General features: G+C 33.9%; 1 pseudogene; it reads left to right on the forward strand.

Annotated features, from left to right (window-relative positions):
• Window positions 1-251: 251 nt before the first annotated feature.
• Window positions 252-933, forward strand: Gemin8-ps1 (gem (nuclear organelle) associated protein 8, pseudogene 1; annotated as a pseudogene).
• Window positions 934-12,311: the final 11,378 nt, after the last annotated feature.

The raw sequence follows: 12,311 nt of genomic DNA on the forward strand, positions 1-12,311 counted from the left end.
TCTCATTGGGTATAATGTGGCTGGATCTCCTGTAAATTTTTTAAATTCACTGAAACCTTTTTTATTCCTCAATGTGTTTGCTTTAAGTTGGGATGATAGTCTGGAACCATGTGATGTTGTGGAAAAAAAGTGAGATGAAATGGGGTGCTGATTCTGAGTGGGGTTGCCCGGGTTGTCATTTCACTCTATATTATTATAAAAGTCATATTGTTGAGCTACCACTTGGACTTTTGCAGTCAGAGATAACAGCAATGGCCTCAAAATGGAGGGCTACTGCATCTTGGTATTCTCACCCAGTACATGCAAGATACTGGCAGCATTATCATCATGCAATGCTTTGGATGCAAAGGCACAAGAATGCCTACAGAAAATTCAGGGATTCCTAGTTCACTTCCTCATGGTTCTTCCCTTATGGAGTTCTTCTCTGGAACTCTCTTGCCTACGAGGCTGGGCTTCCTTGGAACTCTCAAGGCCAGCACATAGCCTGGCAGGAGTGTCCCTATAGCATTTCCCATCTGAAAAGCTCCGAGCGACTTCTGCATAACAGCAGGAGAACCGAGGCATCCACAAGAGAAAATGGAGCACTGTGTGAAGAGGAAGAGCTGGACTCAGATTCAGGTAACTAAATGTAACGCAACCTAGGCAATATGGAAATCACCAAGGCGCTCTACTTCGCACAGAGAAGAGCAATGGTGAATAGCGGCTGGACATAGAGGGCCTGAATGACTATGTGAACGGGCCCGGACCATGGTCTGTACTTCAATCACCACAGGTCAATGGAGTCCCCATTTGAGAAGCCATGGGAGTGGCAACAAGCAGATTAAGAGCTTATATGGAAACATTGCTCTCAAGATCCTAGCCATGGAGCCTGCTGTCAGCTCAACTTTGACAAGCACGGTTAGTTACTGTCCTGTCATTCCCCTGAAGTTCTGAATCCGGGACACCGGGACTCTAGACAATGCCTCACAGTTCTTAGCCTCTCCCCCTTCATCTCTTCTGGACATTTTTCAGAGAAATGTATATCGATTTGGTGGATACAGTCTGTTAGCCATTTATAATTCTGTTAGCAAGAGATATTCCTTGATTTGCCAACACAAAGAATGTTCACTTGACATATGTATTGCACTGGCTCTGGGTTTTCTCTGTAACAGTTCAGTTCATTGAAATTACTATCTAGAGATACTGCCTATTGTTTTGCATTTTTAATTTCCTCCTTTAAACTGTCCGGAACGCCATAAAAGCCTTAAGTCACATGTCATTTATTCTTACTTTTTTACACCAGTTTTCATACAGCCCATGTTAGCTTAAATCTTTCTGCTTCCACCTCCCGAAGGCTAGCTTACAGGTTTGCACCCCCCACTGGACTTCTGTCCACATATTTTCTCTGTAGTTCTTTGGATCCCTCTGAAAATGATGCATGTTACAATAGGACAAGTGGCACTCGTTACTCAGCCGGCATGCTCTATAAAAGACCTGAGTGTAAATAGTCTGGCTTTAGCAGTCCATGTTGTCTGTGTCATAACTGCCGAACACCATCTTCATAGCATTAAAGTAGTGATAGTTACTGAATAAACAAATGAATCTGACTGTGTCAATAAAACTTTACTTGTAAAAAGGAAAAAATCAGATTGTCTACTATTTAGTCATTGCAAGCACCTTTCTAATGATTTCTTTCAATATGGATTTGCTAAAATCATTGCAGATAACTCTTAAATTGGTATAGTGATAATATTAATGGATACAATCATCTCAATCTGTTTGTGATTCATGGCACATTTAGAAGCTACAGTCAGAGAAAATATGTGGACAGAAGGCCAGTGTGGGGGTGCAACCCTGTAAGCTAGCATTCGGGAGGTAGAAGCAGAAAGATTTAAGCAAACATGGGCTATATGAAAACTGCTCTAAAAAACGTAAGAATAAATTACATGTGGCTTAAGGAAAGGAGAATCATCTGGTCATATATGTCTCTAGTCAAGTGAAAACAATCCATAATGAAACATATACATTCAGGTTCATAACATGTCATTAAAATTGTTGATATCATGAAAATTATAACAATTGAAATATGAAGTAGCTTGGTAATATTGAGAAAAATAGCACTGTGCTTCACTACATTTTCCTAATTTTATTTTTATTTATAATAAAATTAACTCAATTTTCTCTTTCCTCCTCTCCACCCCTCTTATATTTTCCTGCACCCTTTGCTTTAAATTCATGGATTCTTTTTTAATTATTATTACACATATATAATATATTAAAAACACAATGTATATACATAAATAGTGTGCATATAATATTGCACAAAATTATGTGTATATGCATATATATAAACTATGTGTATACATATATATATAGACATATATATTTCAAAATATATAATTTCTTTCTGTTCAGTCCACATAAAACTATCTCTATGGATATATTTTCATGACTGGTCCTTCATATTTGTCACATCATTCTAGCTCAAGGATTTCTGAGAATTTCAGAATTACATTAATGGAAGTTTTTATGCTCTATGTAAGCACAGTATTTTCCCTCATTTTCTTTTCACTATACTAGATTCTTCTCCCAGGAAATGGAAGATGAAGCAGGAAAATCCAGAGTTCAAGGTCATTCTCTGCTACATAATTAGTTTGAGATCAACCTGGATTACCTGAGATCCTCTGCAAATCCCCTGCTCAAATCCTAATCTTATGCTCAATATATGTCAAGAACTTAGTGCCATTGCTGATATAATACATTTTTTCTCTATAGTTTTAAAAATATTCATGTTCTGATGCTGTTTCATTGTCGGTATCTTTGGGGACACTTGTTATAAACTGCAATAACAATACGATTATAATACTTTTTTCAGGAAAAGCAAATCTAAGGAAAACTACTCAATGAAGCCAGTGGAACATCAAGTTGGCAGGGTAACTGTAGCATTATTTGGAATCCCACCACTGTCTCATGTAGTAATGTTACGCAAACCTGCAGCAATGCATTACAATACCTTAGGGTATCGGCTGTAAGGCAGTAATTGCCTTTTCTGATGTTGGAGGTAGAAGATTCTTTTAGAGAGCCTACCACACATTAAAGTTTTCTCCAGGACTGTTTTAGATATGTTAGCAAAGTTTCATTTTTAATATCATACTCTTGTTCTCATGAATGTACTTTTTAGCAGTTTTAAGAAGGTCAATATTTTATATTGTTCTCAGGTTTCAGACCCAAGATTCGGCTCCAGAAAATTCTGATGGTCAGCAGTTATTTGTGAAGTACAACCTTCAAGGGCCTTGTTGTGGACCAACTATCCACCTCTTTGTAAAATCTGGTATGGGTTATCTGTGCAAACATGTTTCCTTCTTAGACCTTAGAGTGTAAGGTTTATGTGACTAATGAGATGTTAATTTTCCTTTTAAAACTCATTTCAGACAGAAAGCTTGAGTAGAGAGAAACCTGACTCTGAGGAGAGGAGTAGAAGGCAGATGTGGAAAGGCTGGTTCTTGGTGATATATCTGACTTTATGTACTTTTTGATAACAAGACCAACAAACTATTTTTCATAATTTAGTTTCAAGATTTGAGTCCTCTCTTCTCACCTGGACGAGCTCATCAGACATTATTTGAGGATGTTTTCTAAAAGAAAGAAAGATAAAGTCTGGTATAACTATGTAGCCATCATAGCATATTGTTATTCTCATTATCTCTTCTTCCTGTATTGAAAGTAGTCAGAATGCCATACTCATACCGAACTTCTATTACTGTATCTGCTGTTAGTCTATAACATTGGCTTTTCTGCAAGTCCTGTGGCAACATGGAAAACACATCTCATCTAAATAGTAAGAAACATCTGTCTTTCAGACCACACTAAGGATATGAAGACATCTGCTCCCCAATCAACTTGCAAGTCTGATATGAAACTTTAATGAAGTCACAAGGCAAAAACTCACTGCTATCATTCTTCCTCTAGAACTAATTTTTCCTAACTCTTCCTATTTTCTTTGGTTTCTCCGTCTTTGAGGACACCAACTGCTGTGAACTCTATCTTTTGTCAATTGACAATAATAATGGTCTTTCAGCGTTGAGTTGAAATTTTCTGCTGTAAAATGCTGAGCTTCCATTTCTTTAGAGTTACTTTGACTCTTAGTAATCAGACTGGAACTTACTGACTCTCAGCTTTCCATACTGGGGTCACTACTTTTGGGTACAGAAAGTGACAGCCTGTCTAGGGAAGAATTTAACAGTTCTCAAAGCAGTGCTCTGCTCTCTTTGACCTTCTGGGTCACCTCTCTTCAATTCTCCAAACCATTTATATCTTTCCTGCTAATCAATGGACATGAGTTCTTCCTTTCATCCATTGTGGTTTTGAATTGTAATAAATATCGATGGAACATGATTGATAGTATTGACATATATCCAACTTACTTATGATTAGAAAGTTTAGTATATTTCCTATATGTCATAGGATGTGCTTTACCACATATTATTTTAAAATCTTTGTATATAGCTTATAGAAAAATAACTTCACCAAATAGTACACAAAAGACCAGTTCTGCAAAAGAAACTACAAACAAGCAAAATGTCTGTAGACATGGAATATTTATTTGGTTTGGTTTCAGTATTTTCAGGTGTACATTTAGGAAACATCATTTCTTAATAGTTACTCATCATGAAGCATTTTAAATGTATTTATTATTTTATAAATTCTACTGAAGAATTGTGTTAGAAAGTTTTTTTTCTTGTCCACACATATTCCCTATCTACCCAACTTTGTGTCTGCAATTCCAGTACGTCTGAGCTGACATTCGTTTTGGTTGTGTGATCTTTCATTGGAGCTTAGTAAATTTACCAAAGTCCTCAAAGAAAAAAGTTATGCCTCTTTCACCAGTTATGAATTCCCAATAATTTATAAATAAATCCCCATCAGTTAGAGGTGAGAATCCATGTCTGCCATCCTTACCCATACTGTTGTGTGGAATTTTGTGCTGCTTGAATTTGCTGTGACATTGTATGTGCAAATACACTGCTGCATAGAGCAAACACAGTTTTGTTGTGATAAACTAAAATTTTTGATTGTTAAAGCCTTTTCACCTTTTCTTCTAAGTGATCACTGAGCCGTCAGGGAAAAATGGTTATACTATAGATGCCCCCCCACCTTAGTGCTGAGTATTATTAAGTCTCTTATACACTGCAGCTTGACCTTTGTAAATTTCTGTGTTATTTCCTACTAGCACTAAAAGCTCTGACGACGGTGGAGCATAGAAGAATGCACTAATCTATGTGTTTAATAATATATCGTTAGGAGCTTAGCTTCATACTTTGACCATTTATCAGAGTATTAGTAATTGTCTTTATTGAAGGATCTATGACATTTGCAGCTACAGGTTTTTGGACTAATAATGATGTTAAATATGTTTCACCTTGTGGAGAAAGCACTGAGTCTAATCAAAATGTAGTTGGTTATTCCCATGTCATCCATGGTCCTATTACATCAGTTTGTCTTACTAGAGTGGGCAGTCATTATTATATTTCTCAAACTACATAGTTGGATAAAATTGATATTATTTTTCTTCTCCAATAATATGTGTGTAGCTTCAAGTATGACTCTTTCTAAAACTTTATCTCAGAGTTGTAACTACCCAAAATTATTGTAATGTATTTGTATATAGCATCACAAATGTTTTGAAAATTCATCCTAACTAACAAAGCACAATACATAACATATTTAATAATAGTACCTGACTTTTAAATAAGTATTATAGTTCCAAATTTGCCATTTCTATATCATTAAGAAGATATTTTAAAAGACAAGTTTTTTTGTTTTTTTTTTATTTTATTTTTTTTTAACTTGAGTATTTCTTATTTACATTTCGAGTGTTATTCCCTTTCCCGGTTTAGGGGCCAATATCCCCCTAATCCCTCCCCTTCCCCTTCTTTATGGGTGTTCCCCTCCCCATCCTCCCCCCATTGCCGCCCTCCCCCCAACAATCACGTTCAGTTAAGACAAGTTTTATATTATATTTTACCTTTCAATTACAAATAAGCTATACAAAAGAAAATTCTGATTATCAGGATTGTTGTTCCAATGCAGTGCTTTAATTTTGCCTAATTCTAATAAAATAATTCTTTTTCTGTGGAAATAATTGATAGGTAGGTCTTCAGAAGTAGTAAACTATACTTGTGTGCATGTGTTTAATTACATATTATATGCTTAATATTATTTACCTTTATGGTCTTTAGTAGATTAACTAAATTCCAGGAAAGATAAAACATCCAAAAGTCTGTCAGCACAGTTTGTACTTCATGACTTTTAAAAAATATAAATGCAGACACAAAGTAGGGTAGTTAAGGAAAGTGGATGGATTTGAGGAAAAAGATTTCAGCGCAATTCTTCAGTGAAATTGATAACATACAAATAAAATAGAATTCATGGTAAGTATCTAATGTGAAATGATGTTCGATAAATATATGCCTAAAGATTATAAAAAAGAAAGAATATATAAAGAGAATCTATAAAGTCATTCCCCCTTTGTATTTTGTTATATATGTATATGTATATATTCATATATATATTATATGTAAATACACACAAAGATAAACATTTATTATACATACATTTGTGTGTTTGTATAAAAATCTGTTCAAGTGTGTGTATTTAGAGCTATTCAATATATAGTATCAGTTCATCGAATGAGAACACTATACTGCGAATCTTAAATCAGAGAATGCATAGGCACAAAATTAAGATAGAATTAAATAATGTAACAAAATGAGTTTTAAGTTGAATTGTATATACTTTTAAAAGCAATAGATTCTTGAAATCTATTAGAGTAATAGTCTTGGAAGAATTAAAGAAATATAAAGAAAAATGTTTCATCCTAAAGTGGAGGGAAAAATAAGCCTTTAGGCATAGTATAAATTATGATGACATTTGAAGGATGAGTTTTGATTTAGTCCAGCAAATACTGAATGAAAATAGGTAATGATTCTGAATCATAAATACATAGGAACAACATATAGGAATATTATCTCAACAAGAAATAGAGGTGTTACAGAAGGTAAGTCTTCACTCAAGATTGGTATAAGGTAGGAAAAAGATAAGGAAGATAGATATAATACCTTTAAAATGCCAAGTATTTTGAAATTTATGTAAGTCTGATAATCAGGTAAAACCTGATAAGATCATATTTACTATAGCCAATTTGATTGTAGTGTTAAAAATGAATTAAATATCAATCCAAAGATTATAACAATATTTCAGGAAAGAAAAGCTACGCATGAGCAATGGCAGAGAAAATGGGAATGAGAAAACTTGATAGCAATTAGATTAGCTAAATGAGGTGAAGCTGGCAGTCATTCAATGGAGAAAGTATAAAGAAAAAAATTGGAATTTTTTGCCAATAATATTGAAACTTGATCTTTGAAAAATAATTAGCAGAATCATTTTATAAGATAAAGATAAAGAAAATTATTGATAAGAACTCTGGGTTGGAGAAACATTTTGGTTTGGGTGAAGGTATATCAAGTGTTGAGATTTACAGTTTCCAGCACAGGAGTTAATTTGCTGGAGATAAAAATTTGTAGATCTCTGCAATAGTAGAAATTAAACAAACGCTTTAAAAACAGTACTAACAGACATGGAAACTTAAAACCATAAATAATTTAAAGCAATTAGAACCCCAAAGGAGGAGATAGAGAAAGAAGTGAAGGTGCTGAAGGGGTTTGCAACCCCATAGGAAAACAGCAATATCAACAAACCATCGACCAAAGAATATTTATGGGGGGACCCATGGCTTCAGCTCTTATGGAGCAGAGGATGGTACTGACTGGTATCAATAGAAGGAGAAGCCCTTGGTCCGTGTGAAGGCTTGATGCCCTAGTGTAGGGGAATGATAGGTGTTAAGGTGGGAGTGGGTGGGTGGGGGTCAAAGCATCTTCATAGAAGTAGAAGAAAGGGGAAGGGGATGGGAGAAAAGGGAAAAGGGATAACATTTGAAATGTAAATACATAAAATATCCAATAAAACATTTTAAAAACAGAAAAATTAAAAAAAAATGTTGATTAGAACTATTTTTCTCTGTGAGGATATAAATGTATCACACCAAGTCCTAATTTTACTTAGAAAAACTTTTTAGGGTACATTTTAGCATTCTGCCTCATTGTTCCATGGAAATTTGTAGAAGAGGTAATTAGCATTTGCTAATTACATATGGATTTGTTGCATTTGTTAGTCAAATTACTATTGGAATACTATGAGTTAAGGCAGCAGCCCAACTACAGAAATATAAACATAGATGGGTTAATGAAACAAGACATTAAATAGCGCTTCTACAGATATATATTAGAGAGGTTGGATGAACTTTATGGTAACAAACAATCTCATTTACCATCAGTAATCTAATGTTGGCAAATTGGGAAAACCCTATATGAAAAGGCATTAAATGGTGAAAGTGTTGCATGGAGAATATATGACTATTGCAGTCAATAATGAACACATCTGCCTTTGACCAGGCATGCTAATCCTATGAGTTCTGGGCTTTAATATGTCATAAATAGTAACAGTTAAAAACAAACATTTGAAGTACTGCAGATATTTTTCCAGAAAACAATAATTTACTAAGTAATAAAATACATTTTCACATAAAGATGAATAATTTACCTATGCCTGTCTTTCCATTCCTCATGGTTTTGGTTGGTTTCAAAAACATCAGAAAAATGAAAAGAATGATTCTTCCAAGTGTGACACATTGGTCAATACATTACAATAAGTCTTCGATTTTAATCTCTGCCCTAATTTTTATTTACTAATTCTTTGCTTAGATTCAAAAGTACACCATTGTGTACTTTTATATATGTGTACATATAGTAAAAACTGATAATCTTTCCATGTTTTATTCCTACATGTTAATGGAATGGCCCATATATCATATTAAAAAATAATGACCAGGTTCATGTATGCAAGCTGCTGATTGGAGTAAAATTTAAAATATTTTTCTGATGATTATTTACAATTTTCTTTCTTCCATTTATTAGCTTGTGAAGCATAATAAATGGAAAAGTGCTATGAACAAAATCAAAGATAATTCCAGTTATCGCCAATGTCTTTTTAGTTACAAAGAATGTAGTCTAAAAAAATTCATTAAAATGTGTATTTAGTACTTACTTCTTTATGTTTTCTTTTAATCATTTATTCTGCTCTTGAGTGTTACATCCTGAATGCAGTTTCCACCCTCTACTCTCCTCCACTATGTCCACTATTCCCAAGATCTATGCTTATACATTTTCCTCAAAAAATGTTGGCCTCCCAAGAATACTAACCAGAAATGGCATCACAAGTTACAATAGATTTAGGCACATCATCAAATCAATGCTGGATGACAACCCAATAAAAACAAAAAGGGCCTCAAAAGCAGGAAAAAGAGACAGAGAGACTCTGTTCCCACTTTTAAGAGTCCTACAAGTACATCAACTTGCACAACTACAGCATATTTACAGAGGACGAAGATCAGTTTGATACAGGCTCCCTGATTAGGAGGTCAATCTCTGTGAAACCCTATGAGCCATGGTTATTTAACTCTAGAGGCCGTGTTCTTGTATCCTTGATCTCTCTGAGTCCTATAGTTCTTCCTGCCCCCTTTTGGTGTGATTCCAAGAGCACTGCATGTTTTTCAGCAGGTCTCTGCATTTGCTCCTGTCAGTAGCTGGATGAAGACTCTCTAATGAGGATCATGCTAGACTACAGTCTATGAGTGTAGCAGAATACTTTTAGGATTTTTTTTTGCTAATTGTGTTTGTTTTTATCTTAGGTCTCTAGGCAATCAAGTCTCTAGTTCCTGGCCATCCAAACAGTGTCAGACTTGGACTCCTTCATGTGGCATTATACTCAAGGTCAGATATTGGTTGGCTAATCCCACAAGTCCTAGAGGAACTTTTAAAAATGTCTTACTTTCTATAAGTTCACATATATTGTGCTAAAGAAACCAAAACCACACATATTTTCAAAGGCCTTCAACCAAAAGTAATGATTAATAGTAGATTTGTATTCATGAGAGGAACCTCTGAGGAGTTATTTCTTGAATTCCCAGTCAATGAACAATTGAAAAATCTCATAACCTTTTACATGGCTGAATTTTATGTGAATGACAGACATACAACACAAGTAAACAGAGAGTTTCTATAAAACTCATATCTAGTTACCCCTCAAAAACCTAACGATAAATGGGTCACAGCCAATAAAACAAAATTCATAGTAAGTATTAACTGAATAATTTCCTTAGGATTTCTTATTATATTTTTGCTTTTATCTGTGTATTTCTTTTCTAAAGTCCTACTGAGACCTTTACATTTTGTTTACTCTTCAAGCTCTAGGAGTTTGAGATTTTTCATCTCCTTTATACATTAGAGAAAAAAATAAGGATTTTTATGTAGAATGTCTGTACTTGAAATTTCTTTTTGATTTCTATCATTCTCAGGTAGATGGTCATAGATTGAAGAGAAGCTTGTCAAAGAAATAAAGCTTGATCCTCCTTGGAGTTTATAGATGTGCCTGCTATATTTACTTGAATCACCTTGATGAAGTGTGCATACCAGGTTTCTCCATGGCGATTATTCCAAACTACTCCATTTCCACTCTCTATTCTTGGATAAAAGCCACATTTCTTTGCCAGCTCTCCCTTGAGGGTTTATTGCCTATGAAGTCCTTTGGAATTTTTCTGTATGTATTTATTCACTTCCACTTAAACATTTACTAAATCTTATATGAATGACATTATAAATACAGAGTTACATTTGGGTATAATCTAACACTCCATTCATTGACTTTGTTACTAAAATTGCACCAAATAGAGACTTTCCTGGCTTCTCTGTTCTGACAAACAGCATCTTCATGTTTCATATAATTATCTTAACACTAGCTTGCTTTCAGATACTGTAAGATATTCTAGGCTTGCATTTGTTACATGTTCATAACCAAAATATAATAGTAATTAATCAAAAAATAAAACTCATTTAAGGGAGAAATGTCTTGTGTTCTGTTAAATTTTCTGCTTTTTTTGTACACCCAACATGGCAGAGGCAACTTGGGGCACAGGGGTGAAGCAATTGGTCTCATTTTGTCTGAAGTCACAAAGCATGGAAAAAACTTTAGTGGTATTCAGCATATGTTTTTCTTTTGTGTTTATTCAAACCATAGGCTGTGATATGATACTAACTCATTCAAGATTCAGAGTGGATCTTTTCTCTTTAGTTAACCCTCTTTAGAAATATACTGAGGAAGAATAGATACTACTATTTGGATGTAAAGTGAAGGAATAATTGTTTATAAGTAATACACTGGAAGCAATAGAGCTGTGTTCACTAGGATTCAGTCCAGTTTGATTGACTATGAAAATAAACCATAGCAAAGCTAATAATCTCCTACCATGCCCTGAAAAATCCAAACTTTTTGTCTAGTTATTGGTTCTTATAGATGAGTGGTATTGAAGCCCATGACGAAGTGTTTGGTTTTCTGAATACTGGAATGAGTGATTTTGCTAATAGAGCAGATACATACATATAAACATACCTACAAGTAACCGTTTAGTTTTTATATCTATAATGACTTCAGGGTAAAAGTTCAAAATTTCATGACCAACTCTACTATATTATCAGAAAATCATTTCAGCTACATTCACTACTAGAATGACAGCTTAACAAACTGAACTTTAGTGTACATAAAAAATTGTTTTCTTTAAGTTTTATAGTCTAAAGAAGTTCCAAAATCACTTAAGGCAGCATCATGTCTTTACTTTCTTAGAATGAGGCATTGTTATTATCTTCATGAGGTTAGACACTTTTATGAATGCACTCACTTCCAAGATCTTATGTTTTGATGATACTTATAAATTTAGTGATATTAATGTTTAATATTAGGTATATAAACTTTAATATGCTTTGAAAATATATAATATTATATATTCAACATTATAATATCAGAGCAATATACCATCACTCTAAAACTTTACTATGTTTGTCTCCTTAAATACATGCTTTTTTCTAATCTCTTTCAATCATACATTTTACTCTCATCAGTGTATATCCTATATCAGAATATCAAATAAATAAATTATACAGTCTTTTCTCATAAATTTCCTTTACTGCACACTGCAGACTGGGTATCGATCATTACTTTTATGGATTGATAATTTTATTTCTTTGATTTCAATAAAATTCTTTCCAGTGGAAAGTAGCCATCAAATTGTTTATTGGGCTTTAATGAAAATTGTTCCTGCTTTCATTGATGTTGCTTTTGTAAATTTGGGATTGAAACATAAAACTAACCTGAGGATGTTTACC

Source organism: Rattus norvegicus, chromosome 6 (assembly GCF_036323735.1).
Source record: "Rattus norvegicus strain BN/NHsdMcwi chromosome 6, GRCr8, whole genome shotgun sequence".
NCBI lineage: Eukaryota > Metazoa > Chordata > Mammalia > Rodentia > Muridae > Rattus > Rattus norvegicus.